This window comes from Rhea pennata, chromosome 12, assembly GCF_028389875.1.
Source record: "Rhea pennata isolate bPtePen1 chromosome 12, bPtePen1.pri, whole genome shotgun sequence".
Taxonomy (NCBI): domain Eukaryota; kingdom Metazoa; phylum Chordata; class Aves; order Rheiformes; family Rheidae; genus Rhea; species Rhea pennata.
The window spans coordinates 5,274,597-5,288,056 of NC_084674.1; the positions used below are offsets into that span (position 1 = coordinate 5,274,597).

The 13,460-nt window shown below is 47.8% G+C and overlaps 1 protein-coding gene across 7 annotated transcripts in view; it reads left to right on the plus strand.

Moving 5' to 3' along the window:
• Nucleotides 1-532: 532 nt before the first annotated feature.
• The window catches only part of FOXP1 (forkhead box P1), a 370,707-nt gene continuing 357,779 nt past the window's right edge, over nucleotides 533-13,460 (plus strand). For all 7 annotated transcript variants that reach the window (XM_062585701.1, XM_062585713.1, XM_062585712.1 and 4 more), the window contains exon 1: nucleotides 533-611. The gene's annotated coding sequence lies outside the window, so the exon portion shown is untranslated. The remainder of the gene's footprint in view (nucleotides 612-13,460) is intronic.

Below are 13,460 nucleotides of genomic sequence, written 5' to 3' on the forward strand. Positions count from 1 at the left end.
CCGCCGCCGCCGCGCAGCTCCGCCGCTCCGCAACTTCGCGCGGGGCCGCGCGCGCGCCGCGCAGGCGTCCGCGCAGCTCCCGCGGGCCAGGCGGCGCCGCAGGAAAGTTGCGGGCGGCCGGGGGGCGCCCTGCTACGCGCCGCTGCGCGCCGCGCGGCCGCCCCCCCTCTTTTTTTTCTTGATTTTTTTTTTGATTTTTTTCCCCTTTGCACCGAGCCTTGTTTACCCAGCAGGTGGATGTGACGTCAGAGACTGACAACAGCAAAAAATAACAACATGTCCCTCCGCGGGCGGGCGGGCGCCCCCGGGCCGCGGGCGCGGCGGCGCGCGGGGGCGCGGGGCGGCGCGCGGGGCGGGCGCGCGCGCTCCCCGGGCGGCGGCGGCGCGCGGAGCGCTCTATTGTTATTTATTGTGTGGCGGAGCGCGCCGCCCGGGCTCGGCGTGCCGGGAGGCCGGCCGGGAGGAGGAGGAGAGGAGGAGGAGGAGGAGTAGGGAGAGGGAGGAGGAGAGGAGGAGGAGGGCCGGAGGGCGCGGGACGGAGAGGCCGCCCCGCTCGCCGCCGCCCGCGCCGGGGCCGCCCGTGCTCGGCAGCCGCAGGCCGGGTCCAGCGGGTGAGTCCGGCGTCTCCTCTCCACTTTCCCGGCTCCTCCCGGGCTGTTGCACTTTTCCCCCTTGCGCGGCCCCGCTCGTTCCTTCCTTCCCGGCCCCACGTGCCCGCCCGCGCCCTCCCCCCCCCCCAACACCAACCGCGCCGCTTGCGCGGGGAACCGGCTGGGGGGGTGGGGTGGGGGGGCGCTGCGCGGGCGCGGAGTCCCCCCTCCCCGCGGGACCCCCCCTTCCCCGCCCACTTTGCCAACTTCCCCCCTCCCTTCCCCACTGCCGCCTTGCGCGCACCCTCCGCGGGGTGAGTGCGTAGGGGGTGAGGCGTCTCCTGCCCTGTGTGTTGCTCCCCCCCCCCCCCCGCCCCGGGGCTCCGCGCTCCCTTCGTGTTTTCCGCCTTGCGCCGCCGCGCAGGGGACGTGCACGCCCTCAACTTCGCCACTCGGCGCAAGAAGTTGCGGCGGGGCCGTGCCCCCCCCTCCCCCGCCCGCCGTGCCTCCCCGCTGCCACCTGTTGCGGCTCCGCGCCCGCGCTGCCGCTTCCGCGCGCGCGGAGCCCCGCGCATCCTTCCCTCGCCTCCCCCTCCCGCTTTTTTTTTCCCTCTTCTTGTTTCTTTTTTTTTTTTTCCTTTTTTTTTCCCCTTCCCTGGAGACGAAGTGTCTGAATAAACATCTGCGCCGCCCCAGCCCAGCCCCGGCGCAACTTGGTGGGGACCGCGCATCCCGCCGGGCCGCCGGCACCCCCCCACCCCACCCCCCGTCCTGTCCGCGCAGAGCCGCGGAGCGGAGCCCGCCGCGCGGAGCCGCGGCTCGCTGCGCGCCGCAGCGCCGGGGGCGGCCGCCGGTGCCCGGTAAGTAGAGCCGGGCCGCGGCGCCCCGCGCACCTGCCGCGCAGCGCAGCGCCGGGGCGCCGCGAGGGTGCGCGCTGCGGGAGGCGTCCGAGCGGAGTGTCCGCGCTGCTCGCCTCCCCCCCCCCCCCCCCCCGCCCCGCGTTTTTTTTCCTGCTGTCCCCCCCCCCCTTTTTTTTTTTTTTTTTTTTTTTTTTTTTTATAAAAAAGAATACGAGCCCGCAGGCGCGGCGCGGCGCGGCCCCCGCCCCGCCGGGAGGCGTTCGGCGCGGCTCGCGGTGCCGGGCGGGCGGGCCGCGGAGCGCGCTGCCTTCAGCGCCGCGTCGCTCCGCGCCTCCGCGCTGGTGCGTTTAACTGCGTGGTTTTTGCTCCGAGTGAACTAAAGCGAGTGAGATTACTACTCCCCCCCCCCCTTCTTTCTTCGTTCCCCCCCCGGTTTTACCAAGAGGCTGTCAGCAACAGTTACTCAGACGTAACGTACCGGCCGGGGTGCGCGCTGCTGCGAGCGCTCGCAACGCCGCTGCGCTAGAGGAGCCCAACTTCTGTGCTCAGAAGTTTAAGGTTTCATTTTTAGTAACTGTTCTTTGAATGAGTAATGTATATGTGCTGTGCGTAGCGTGTTGTCTACACAGTGTAGCCTTCTGATTTCTGGAGGACTGAATGGCTAGAAATATTAAAAAATATTTTCTCTGAACTGTGTTTCCTTTCCATATAGTTTTTCTGAACTTGGATTTTACCTGTTTTAAGAAAATGTTACTGTCACTAATGTCAGTCTCTTAATTAGACAAACTTTCAAGTACATTGTCGAAACTTGCTTTTTGTGCTGTTAATCCATGGTTTGCTTTAATTTTGGTGAAGGGAAGAAGGGGCGTTTCAGTAGACGTTATTTTAGAGTTTCTATTACTGCTGAAATGCTCCTGCTTTTTAATTTTTCTAATTTGAGGGGCTTTGAAATAATTCGAGCAGCCAGAGACGTAAGCGTATGCAAGGAGGTACTGTGCGTCTTCGCAGCAGGGTTTGGGAGAAGGGGAAATCAGGACTACTGGTTTCAATTTCTCTCCTCGGAATCTTTTCCTCTGCACGTTTTATTTAAACTATCTCACAGTTGTAGTGAATGGACCAGGGAACTGGGGGAGGAAGCTCTCCAGTAGTTACCATTCAAAAGGTGTCGGCTAAAATCTCATTGCAAAAAGGTATTGTAGCTTTAACATCTTGCATTGGCAGCATTCTTCCCCCTTAGTCTTTGGATTAGTCATTGTATGAGAGACAGAAAAAAAAATCACTTTTTTTTTTTTTTTTGAAAAAGTAAAGTAAACAGCCTCCAACAAGTGAACCTTGACAACCCAGATTAAGGAAGGCAGGAGAGATCAAACAAAGCTGCTGCTGGGCTGTTGTCAGGAGCTGCCTCACTGAAAGCTCTGGACTATTCGATCAGGCAGCAAGGCTATATGTTCACTTATGCAGAAATGGACCATTACAAATGCTGAGCTTTGTTGTGAAACCAAAGGATAACTCTGAGAAAAATAACTACTATTTCCAACAAGGTTTTCTGTTGCTTAAGGTTTTTGACTGCAAAGTTAGTTGTTTTGCATGGGTTGGTTGTTTTTTTTTTTTTTGTTTTTTTTTTTTTTTTTTGAGTGATAGTGATTCAGAGTGCGGTGTATATGCTTTCAGAGTGACTTAGGATTGATTTTATTTGTGCTGTCTAGAACTGCAGAGGAGAAGGCATTTCACTAATATAATGAGAAGAGTGGTGTAAAAGTTCTGTGGAATTCAGCTTTTTATTTCTGGATCTCTAAATTGTAAGGAAACATTTTTTTTTCCTCCCTCTGTGTGTAAGTGCTGTAATGATGTATAATACAAGAGTTTAGTTGTGGTAAAGTATTGTATTTTATATGACTGAGTTCCTAGAGTTTACAAAACTTCTAACATATATATTTTTTTCCCCAAAACATATTACCAACCAGTCAGGATGGTACCTTCTTTTTCATATACCAAGATTTTTGTAAAACTATGTGTAACTTGACTTCATGGCTAAATTAGATGCAATTACTGTGTAGCTTTTTTTGGTAGAAATGGTACTAAAGGGATATTAACTGGTACTAGGTTTATGCTTTAATAAACATATCAGATGCTAGTATTAATCAAACTAAACTGGTGCAAGTTAGGTTATTTTTGTTGCTTGATACTTTGATATTTGTGTTCAAACACTTGATTGCAAACTCTACATATCTGCCACTTGTTTCATTTATTTAAAACGTTCTGAAACAATGGAAATAGCCTTTTTCCTCAGATTTTTTTTAATAGATGTTACCCTAATGTATATTAAGCAGGAGGCAGACCAAATGCACATGTACTGAAGACCTAAAAAATCCCAAACGTTTTCACATAAGTATTTCTTTAATTAGCAGTGCAGATCACACAATAAGTACTTTATACTTTTTATAAGGTAAGGTTTCATAACCATATTGCATAACTTATTATAAAGCCTGTAGGTTTTTTTATGGCATATACTTTAATTAGACAATAAAAAGTATGTGTGTTAAACATGCACATGTATGCTATTAAGCCATTTTGGGTAATGGGTAATGTTTTTTAACAACTATAAACATTTTCTGTTTAAATCTGTTCTGCTGGTAATAGTAACTCAGCCAGTTTTTATACCGGTAAGAGAAGGAACAGGAAAGTTGAGCAAAGATTTATGCGTTGGACTTTATTGCCCAGCATAGGCTGCAATATGCTTTTCTATTGGAGAGGTTCACCTTTCTTTTTAAGATCTTAAATTTGCATTATCATCTTTGGTATGAAATACTGTAAACATTTTGGCTCCGGAATTATTCTTGTTTTATGGTATTGTAAAAATTAGGGAAAAGGGTGGTAGTAAAAAGCTAAATTTAGGGGAATGTAGCTTAGCATTTAATGTTCTTACTGCTTATGGTCATTTATGTTGAGAAATTGAACCGGATAGTGTAATTCCTTTTGTGAAATGCCTTTTGAGCATGTATTTGTATATCAAATGAAATAACATATGCACACACATATGTAGAATAGGTATGTAAAATACAGTTATTTCTGTAAAGCTGTCCGGTTATTTATAGGGCATAATGATACTTCTGTCATCTTAAATTTTCTCAGAGAAGCTTTAATAAATTTAAATAGATTATATGCTGTCAGAAAATAGTATAAATTTTGTTTACGATTCACTTGCTTTAAGGTACTTATACTAAAGAAGCTCATTTAACCCCAAGACTGAGTAGCATTAAGTGGTGAGAGGAGTCTGCTGAAGAGCTGCCACTGCCCTTTGCTCTCGCGATAATCTTAAATTACTACGATTTAATTGCAGCTTCAAGGCACTGGGCTGAAATATATATATATGTATATATATGTGTATATATATATTTTTTTCAAGCAGCCGAGGCCGGGTGGGAGAAGCTGCGGCGCGGATTCCCCCCGCAGGTAGCTGGGCTCTCTTTGCGGAGGAAGCGCTTCCGTCGGGGCCGGGCCCGGCGTGCCCCCCGCGCGGCCCCGGGGCCGGGGGCGGCCGGCTCGGGGGCACCGGCGCGCCGCTCGCTGCCGCGGCGCCGGCGTTGAGCGGCGCGTGGTAATTACTCCTCGCCGCCGGGGAGCGGGCAGAGCCGAAGGAACGGTCCCGGGGGGGATGATGCGGGATAACTGAAACTTTCTCACCCCCTTTTTTTTTTCTTTTTTCTTTCTCTCCACTTACACCAGCATGTTTTCACACCCAGCGAGCGGTTTAGCAGAGGTACGATGTGCAATAGGAGCCGAAAAGCGTGTGCTGAGTGGGGTTTATAAGCGGTCGGCACTAGAGACCAGCAACACGTTTGCAGCCGTTCCTAGAGGTCCTGGCAGCAAAACTTTGCTCGTGCGCTTAGAAACGCGTGGCCGGGCTTGGAGTCCTTGGCTTCATGCGTTTGAGGACACGCGTAAGTGCTTAGCTATGCTGAAGGCACAGTGGCATTTAAATTGTGATTCCTGTTGTTTCTCTCTTGGCCGAATCCTTATAAAATGTCTTGTTGCAATAGGGAGTTGCAAGATTTGGTGTTTGCTGGAATTGCTTTCCTTTGCACTGAGAGCAGCGCTGCTCACAGCCTCCTGCTCTCGCAACCTGCCGTGTCGTTTGATTCCCGCAGCCATCGCTGCGTTAGTGATTGCAGCTGCAGTGGGTTACGAGGGGAGCTGGTGTCCTACGTGGGGAAAGCCAGGATGGAATAACTCATGCAGCTATTAGGGAAAAACTTAATTGTGGGAACTCTGTAGCGTTCTAATTAAAAGAAAAAGAAAAGATTTCTGTGCTGAAGATTGAATGAGCTGTTCCGTTTTTCGGAGCTCGGGTTATTTGTTGACTGGGATTTCTTTAACATGTGTCCTTTTCTCGCACTTACGCCTTGGACCTACCAAGTTACAGAAACTGCTGGCTCTATTTGCATGCAGCCTTCTCTGCAAATGTGCTCGAGGGTTTTGTCTTTCTCGCCTGGCACCGGTCTCTTCCATGCATGCAAGTGAACAGGCTTGGGTATAAGGGCTGTTTGTGTGTGGCAGGAGTCCAGAATAATCTCGATAACTTTTTGTTCGGTTCCGTCCTGAAAGCGACGGGAGTATCCTATTGAACGGGAGAAAACAGAAGAGCCAGGGCAAAATTGGTTTCTCTCTCTACAAAGCATCTGGTACCTGAGGAGGACTAAATAATTTTTCTTCTCTTGTTGTCCTTCCCTGTGCCATTTTTAAAACATCTCAGTTTTAGTGCCTTGAAATTGCAATTAAGTTGTAGTAATTTAAGATTATTGCAAGAGTGCAAAGGGCAGCAGAAGCTCTTTGGAAGTCTCATCTCAACACTTAATGCTACTCAGTCAGGGGGTTAAATGAGTTTCCTCCATGTAAGTACTTAAAGTAACTAAATCGTAAACAAAATTTATACTATATTCTGACAACTAATAATCTATTTAAATTACATTAAAGTATGTGTGTGCAAATTTAATTAAAGACAGAAATACTGTCAAGCCCTGTAAATATCTTGACAGATCTACTGAAATGGTGCCCATATCATAAAATATTTACATATATCTGATACGTTAGAGTTTCAGGGAGTGCTCTTCTAAAACTAATTGTAGGCTTTTTTTCCGCTCCCTGTTTCCCATTCAGTCGGAATGGTCTCGGAAAGTAATACAAATACATGAAACGCTGTATTCAGATGATCCTCAAGTGTATTGTTTACCGTTAATCGGTCTCTCTGCACAATACTTGTCACTGCTGTGTTTTTATTAGAAGTGCCTATTTCCTCAATAAGTTAGTTCAGAACTGCTGTTAATTCAGGTGTAAACGCTGAAAACACAGGCATCTTGTGCAAAGGACTAACATTTTGCGGTATTCGCAGCGTGACAGTGTCGGGTGTGTAATCTTTAGGTCCACTTTCTTCTGCGGCTCTGCCTGCAGGTGAAATGGCCCGGAGCACTGTGCTGCAGGGTCTGTTGCCACTGCTGATCTAATTGATTTTTCAGACAGAAAGTCCGTCTGATTATTTTTTCTTTCTCCCCCCAAACTTCGGAGTACGTGCGAAGGCGTTTCCCGCGGCGCGTCGCTGCTCCCGGTCGTGGTCCGGCGTCTTCCCAGGGGCTCCCTACGGCGGTCGTCCTGGGATCGCTCCCCCAGCTCCTCACCCCAGCCGCTTAGTTGTTAATTAGCAGATGAAGCATGTGAGCGCAGAGCAGTCGGGCTTCCCGAGGCATCTCGGGAAACCCTTCCCGGTTTTACGCGGCTGGACATGCACTATTGCCGATTTAGATAGCGGAGCCGGCGATGCCAAAGTGTTGTTAAGAGAGAGATAAATAGAGGGAGCAGAGCAGCAAGCAGAATGTCATGTCTCTATTAAAAAGATGGTGATAAAGGGAGATAAAATGGTGAGGGGGATTGCTCGTGTGTTCAGAGCGGCAGCGAAACATCTGATCGGAAAAATCGATGCAGGAGTCCCAGTCCGGCGAAGCGGTTGCACGTGTAATTAACATGGAAGCGCGGGTTGGATCGTTGCGAATAACGTAGCGCTGAATTTCCCTTTATTCTCCCCCAAAAGGGGGTCTTAAGCGCTCCAGATCTATCCGTGCCCGGAGGAAAGTGCCCTTCCCTCGCCGCCCGCCGGAGCCGCTGCCCCGTCCCGCGTTTCCCCTTCGCCTCCGTGGCGCCGTCGGCCCGCCCCGCGGGCACCTTCGCGCCTCGCCTCTGCGGCGCCGTCCCTGGCCCCGCGGTGCCGGTTCTGCTGCGCTTGAGCCTTTTCCTTGGCCGGGCTGCTGGTGGCGGAGGCTGCTCTGCGGCGGTGAAAAATGGCACTGACGGCAGAGAAATGAGCGGCTGCAGCCGAAGAGAGGGGAGCCGTATTAATTTTGCCGGTTCCGTAATGAAACGTGCAGTATAATGTTAAATCATCACTGCCTTGTTTGCTGAAAGGGTGTTAATCATTCCATTAAGGAGGATTAAGTAATTAACTGATATTTCTTTAGGAAACAATGTCAGTTTTTAAAAGCACCTGATTAATGAAGTAGAGGAATACCAAGTTTACACTGCTCTCCGTGCGACCAGAGAGCCCGACGGTGGGATGGGTGGCAGCAGCCTCCCGAAGAAGGTTTGGGAATGGCAGGGTAGGAGAGTCGGTTTTCTTGCGACTGAAATGTGATATTCTAATAGTGTTTCAATTACAAGGCTGTCTTTTATGACTTTTGTCAGCTGTGTTCCTTGCAAACCTTATTTCATGAGTGGCCTATTTGGGATTAAGAAGTTAAAACCTCCTTGAAGTGTTCATCTTGGTGCACGCTCGCGCTCTCTCTCTCTCTCTTTTTTCTTTTTTAATAGCTTTTATGTTGTAATAGTAAGCTAGCTGACAGTGAGTCATGAACTCTATCTACTGTGAACCTTATGACAAATTTTAGCTTGCCACTCAGGCAACTCGCTCAGTTCATCCAACCCAGTTCCCACACGTTAGGCTTGGGATGGGAAGAAAAAATTCCATTGAAATCAATGGTGTAAATCCTACTTTTCTCCTGTTGCAGAAATCCTCTTAAAAGCGGTGTCAGTGCGGTGTGTGGTGGAGAGCTGCTTGGGGCGCTCGGAGCTCCGGCGGCTCTCGGAGATCGGCTCCTTCTGAGGATTTGGAAGCAGGAGCTGGCAGGGAATGGTCAAGTCCGGGGAAGGATATGGTCGGCGAGGCTCTTGGCCTTGGGGATTGCTTGGAAAGGTCAGGAGCACGTTTAGGGGAGGGCGCACGGGCAGGTGGGCATCGGAGGACGACGGGAACGGTTGTCACGGTTTGGCTTTGGAAGGAGGGAGCTCAGGAGCCCTGGCTGGACGCTCCTGCGTCCCGCGCTGGCCTGGCTGCCTTTCTCCCGTATTTTTTCTTTGCTTTGACGGGGAATGCAGAATTTGGCATTTCCTTGTCGGGTGGCCACCGTTTCTTGCAGAATGGCCCCTACTTCTAATGTTGCAGTGAGCGATTCTGAAACTTATCCCAGACTGAAATTTTCCCTGGGCGATAGGAATTCTGCCCAGCAAATGGCATAATACAGTAGCAGCAATTACATTAGTATTGATACGTTTTGCTTTCATAAGTGCGCCGCTCCTCCAGCAGGGCTCCTTCGGACGATACCACGCAAACTCTGCTGATCAGTGAAGTGTAGATTATTTCCTCCCCTGCTCACCGTGGGTGAAATTCATAAATAGGTGCAGTTCAGTGCATACTATGTGAGGCAGCCAGATTTTGTTTGTTTTATGTGGCATAAGCCCCCAAACCCTTTGCTGAAATCACAGGAACTTCCTTGGGTGGACTGAGTTTAAAAAAACAAACAAAAAAATCCCCATGCAAATAAAATCTGTGAATATTCATGCAGGTCCTATATAATAATAAAAAAAACCTATCTAGATGTTTGTAGATGTTTGTATAGAACATCATAGCCTATATCTGCCTTAGCAGATTTAGAGGAGAGATTTTTCTCAGTACATTTTGCAATAATAAGGTGATAACATCTCTGGTGGTTTTTTTTAGAATTGTGTCGGGGCCCAATCCTGTTGCTGTTGAATTCAAGTGAGTGCTGGGAGAAGGGGTCTCTAAAATAGTTTGTAGTAAATTGCTTTTGTTAGATTTAAATTATATGCTTGTGTGTTCTTGTTCAGGTAATGTATATTAGGTTTTTTTTTTAAAGCTCCTGAATTGTACCTTTGAAAAAGTGAAAATGTATTTTTTCAGTGATAAATTAATACTAAAAAGGCTTTGCAAGAGGAATGTTGAAAGTATGCAATGTGATTTCAGTTTGTGCAAGTATTTTGAAGTTATTCTCTGAGCAATCCATTTTAGTTTTTGAGGGCCAGTGGTGTAAAGAATGGCTGTATTACTCAGGAAATCTTTTTAATCCATCATTTCAGTTATAGGGTTTAACTGAGAATGAGAGAAACTCATTTGGTGTATTTTAGCAGATTTTTTAACATGTACATTTGTTCTTTTTTTTTCCCCTCTCCCTTCATTGCTATAAAAACAGTATCTGCAGCACTCAGAAATATCATTTCATAGAAGTTGGAATGGAACATTACTTGTGAATTAAACTAAAGTATTTTAAGCCAATCTAGCATATTCCTAGCATTAAAGAGTCAGAGAAGACTAGGTATTTTCTACTTATTTTTCAGATTGGCTGGAATATGGTCTTTCCGGAAAAGAGTACTTGGCCAGTTTAAAGTGGAAGACTGGCTTTTTAGTGAGTGCTTTGTATTTGCTCAGGAATTCTTTTCATGCAGAAGCAGGTTGTATAGAAATGGAAATTTATTAACTAGGATTTTTAGGGATTATAATAGATGCCATTAGATTGAGGCACACTCAGAGAGGTAAACTGGTAAATCTGAAGGAACTGAAAAATAGTAGATACAGGCTTCTGGCTCTGTTATCAAACTTGCTGCATAAGCCAGAGTTTATGCACTGTAATAATGCTAATGACTAACAGAACCAATGATGCATGACTAGAGGAAATCAGTGGTATAATCAGAGAAAGTTATCAGCTTTTTGTCATTAAATATTAGTGATAAATAATACACTTCATTTTGAGTAGATAGGACATATTTAATTCTGATGTAGAGTTTCAATTTAATAAGGGGCATTGCTGAGTAAAATGATAATCTTTTGTAATTTAAAGGGAAAAATAAGAAAGCATTTGTTTCAGCATAATCTCCTGGCAGTGGCCCTCCAGTGGTGTTTGCCTTTGTTGGAGTCTGATCGCGAGGAATGTTTTTGCAGCTATTTGAGGTGGCTGTTTATAGCAGGGTGTTTTATTTAAATTATTAGTTTGTGCAACACAAAGCTAATTACAGGAGACCTGAATCAAAGAGGAGCTGTTTAGTATAAACTAGGTATCTCCTTTTATTTTCTACTTAAAAATGTTAATATTGTAGCAAATCTAAACTGCGCACTCCAGGTAGCGGTTCCCCTGGAAAACAATAGGTGTGACGAGACGTTAGCGGGAAGACAGAAAATAAGACAAAAGATGCAGAGAAAAGATGTGTTAGATCTCATTTTGGAGGTTAAGTTAGTGGGAGAACACAGAGAAGTATAGCTTAAACTGAAATAAGGAGGATATTAATAGTCTCTGTAAAGGACAGTTTTCATCAAGGGAAAAAAAAAATCTGGTTGGCCTTTTTTTAGCCAGCTGGGCTTACACACAGTGTAAATCTGTGTCGTTAACTGAAGTAACACGTGAATTTTGGAACCTGGCTCCCCGCCGTGACGCTTTGCCTGCGGAGGTCCGTGTCCTCGGCCTGAGGCGCACCCGGTGGAGGGTTTTCCTCGCACCTGCTTTGGTTGCGAGCTGCGGGACCCTGCTCGGACAGATGCTGCCAGTTTGGGCCCATGGGCGGCTTTGTACCGCGGCCAGGCTCTTTCCACCAGCCTCCGGAGTCGTGTTCGAACGCGGGATCTCGTCTCGAGTTTCCAGAATTAGATGGCACCGTGAGTAAACACTGCTTATTTGCCAGTTCTCACATCCTCTTTTGCAGCGAGTATTGCAGCAAATCCTGCAGTTTTGACTCATTTCAAAAGTTCTTCACTGATTCGAAGCAAATCTCGCCTGACTTTTGAGAAGGAGCTGTTAGTCTGGCCGCGGTTTCTGACCGCACAGTCTGTCTGTGCGGGAATGTAGTAGGCTTGATGTGGCCTCGGCATAAACTTGGGCAGCTCTGAGTAACTGTAGCTATTATGTGCCTGTATCTAAGGGTAAAATTTGGCCTGCAGTTATCCCTTATTGAAAGCTTTATGGAAATTACTTTGTTCTTGCTGCACATAAATATTTACAGTCAGGTGGGAAGATTTTTCGCCCCTTCCCCTTTCTATTTTTTTACTCTGTACCACAAGCACAAGGGGAAGGTAGAAGATATTATACTTATTGCCCTGTCAGTTTAAAACAGTGCAGAGGTTTTCAACTAGCATTTTTCATAGGTCCAAGAAAAAAAAATAAGAAAAACACTCCAACTGCCTGTATTGGAAGCAGTGTCTACTTGCCTGGTTGCAGCTAGGGTGGGACGTGGCTTCTGCCTAACACTGTGTAAATTGCAATGGGAAGGGCGTACAGAGCAGAAAGCTTCCCCGGAAAAATAAAACCAGTGTAGGGTACAACTGTTGTTTTAAAATGACCGGCACATCCGGATGTTTCTGTGTGTTGTGTTGAATCACCTGCGTGTGTCGCACCTCTGCCTGGTGGATGTCCTCAGCAGAGCGAGGAGGACACGCGTACGCAATGTGACTGAAGCGAGAGAGGTCACTTTGCAAAGCTGCTGTCTTCTCAGAAGTCTTTTTGAGTGAAGAACTGACGCTGCTTTTACAGACTGACAGTGTGCCTGGTGCTGTATATAGTGAGGGTTTGGTTCAGTTGTAGCTAAATAGGTGTAGGTGTTGGCTGCGGCTGGAGCAGACCTGCTTGCTTCTTGCCGTCTGCTCCTGAGCGCGTGTTCCCGTCGCTTCCCTACGCTTCTCTCAGCTTCCGACCAGCGAGCACAGCAACTTGGGGCGCTAAACCAGCAGAAAACAAGCTTGAGCAGGAAAAAATTTTCTGCTGCTTGAGCATTTTGGTTTGACTCTTTGAAGGTCAGATGAATGATGGCGCCAATGCGAGGAGGGGGAAGAGGACCACCACCCTTGAAGCCGCTGACCTCTGGGTGGGCTTAGCTATAATGTGAAACCTTGGCCAAAGGCTCTGCTCTCAGGCTTTCTGCCCGGATCCACTCTTCCGCTTCTGTGCAGACCAGAGGCATGCGTAGCCTTAACCAAAGCCCTGTGTTTCTTGGCACTTTGTCCTGCGGCGCACCGAGGAGAGAGGAGCTTGGGGTCTCTGGCTCTCCTCCCCATCTTTGGGGTGAGCTAGTGTGCTGTAGCACCCTTCGTCCAGAGGAGCGTTTGGGGCACGCTCACGCGTGCTCGGAGCAGTAGAAAGAGCTTGTGCCGTATGACTTGGGTGGAAAGGGGGAGAGGAGCCCTGTGGTGAGCAGAGGGCCATGTCGCTGGATCGTCTGCTGGCTGGAAGATGGTAGTAACAGACCAAACACTTCCAAGGAATAGAGATGAAAAACGCTTTCCTAAGGAACGCCCCTCTGACAAATCTGAGGCCTGTAAAAGGCACAAACCCTGCTGGTTCGTGTTTCCTTTCAGCCTTTCCGACGTCCCTCCGCTGCACCTCTTGCACCGACTGCCCTGCAGTGGGTTTCTAGTGATACCTGTTGATGGTATCAAGGCAGAGACAGCTAATGCAAACAGGGTTTAGTGTTTGCTTCCTTAACAGCGCTCTGTTACTGCCAGTCGCTGAGGTCACTAATGTGCATTTACTCCAAAACTCAGCATCACTTTTTCTTCCAGATTTTCTTTCCTGTTAGCAGTAAATGCTCAGCTGATCCAAGTTTGGGTATTTTTCATAAGGGCATTAAGAGATATCTAGGTGATTAGTTGCTGTTGAGTGTTTTTTTAATAACTTATCTGTGTAATAAA